The sequence below is a fragment of the Bison bison genome, unplaced genomic scaffold (genome assembly GCF_000754665.1).
Source record: "Bison bison bison isolate TAMUID 2011002044 unplaced genomic scaffold, Bison_UMD1.0 scf7180017858910, whole genome shotgun sequence".
NCBI lineage: Eukaryota > Metazoa > Chordata > Mammalia > Artiodactyla > Bovidae > Bison > Bison bison.
In genome coordinates, this window is record NW_011489482.1 from 46318 (window position 1) to 47923 (window position 1606).

Below are 1606 nucleotides of genomic sequence, written 5' to 3' on the forward strand. Positions count from 1 at the left end.
CTGGAAAAAGAGGAAGAGAGGCCTCCATGTTGGAAAGGGGAAGAAAAGTCATCTGTGCACAGACGACACGCAGAAAGTCATGAAGAGTCCACACGGGGACTTGCCAGCACTGATAAGTACATTTGAGAATGTTTAATATATCAAGTCAGTACAGACGTGTCAGTTGTATTTCTACGCTTGTGAACAATCCAAGAAGCAAATTAAGAATACAGTTCCATCCGTAGTAGCGTCAAGAAGAAAAAAATACTTTGGAATAAGCTTAACCAAGGAGGTAAAATATTTGTACAGTAAAACAATGCTGAAAGAAATTTAAAAAGGCACTGATAAGTGGAAATTATCCTGTGTTCATCGAGTAGAAGCAGGCAGTACTTTGATCCCTTGTTATCTGCAGGGGCTGGATTCTAGGACCCCTGCAGATTCCAGCCCACCAGTGCTCCAGTGCCCTGATGCGACCGTGCGGCCGTCAGCCCCGTGTTGTGGTTCTGCGTCTGTGGGTGCCGAGTGCTGAGTGTGTTGCCGGAAAGTCTTACTGCCCAGAACCACCTACAGGTCAGTGCAGCCCCCGTCAGAGTCCCAGCGCTGTTCTCCACAGAGAAAGCCTGAACAGTCAAAATAGTCTTGCCGAAGAGCAACCTGGAGGCCTCACACTTGCTGACTTCAAAACTTAGGACAGAGCTGCAGTAATCCAAAGAGTGTGGTACCTGCCTGGAGACGGACGCATGAAGCAGCAGATGGAGAGCCGTGCAGAGGCGGACGTGTGGGCTGGCGCAGAGAGAGCCTGGAGTGCACCCTGCAGACACGATGGGATGACTTCTGTTACGGGCCCAGACCAGCCAGTGGCAGGAAAGTGCTGGGAAGAGTGCACTCCACACACAGGAGAGTGAGTCTGGGCCCCTTCCTTACTGTGTATTCACAAGTTAACCCAAGGGGATCGAAGGCCTGCATCCAGGAGCTAAGACTGTAAGCACCTGACAGGAAGCAGGGAGATCTGTGTGACACGGGACTTGCAGTGGCTTCTTGGACACGACACCAAAAGCACAGACCATAAGAAGAAAGTAGGTAACTTAAACTTTATCAGAATTAAAACTTTGGTCCATTAAAGGAGAATGAAGAAACCACCCGCCAGGAGAGGGAAATATTCATCAGTACTGTATCTGCTGGGCCTCACTCTCCAAATCATACAGACATGTCCTGCTGCTAGACTGTAGCCCAGCTCAGAAGTGGGTGGAGTTTGAGCAGACATTTCTGCAGAGAAGATACTTATATTGAATGGCCAGTTGGCACATAAAAAGATGCTCAACATCATTAGTCATTGGGGAAATGCATTCAAAGCTGTAGCAAGACCCCAGAGGACCAGTGCTGTCTACGATCAGAAAACAAGCGCCAGCAGAGGTGTGCGCAGGTCGGGGTTCCCATACGGTGTTGGTGGGGACAGTCTGGTGGTTCCTCAAAAATCAAGTATTTAGTTTTAACTGTATGAGCCAGTGATTCCAGTCCAGGGTGTGTACCCAAGGGGACAGGAAGCAAGGACACAGACAGCTGTGCACACACCTGCTTCTCTGCGTTGCAGGCGTGTTACCTTACAGCTCCCAGAGGGGCAGCAGCC

The 1606-nt window shown here is 49.7% G+C and overlaps 1 protein-coding gene across 1 annotated transcript in view; it reads left to right on the forward strand.

The window, feature by feature from the left end:
* Nucleotides 1-1606, forward strand: part of EHMT1 (euchromatic histone-lysine N-methyltransferase 1) — a gene marked incomplete at both ends in the record, with an annotated part of 55829 nt that overhangs the window by 46114 nt on the left and 8109 nt on the right. The window lies entirely within an intron of this gene.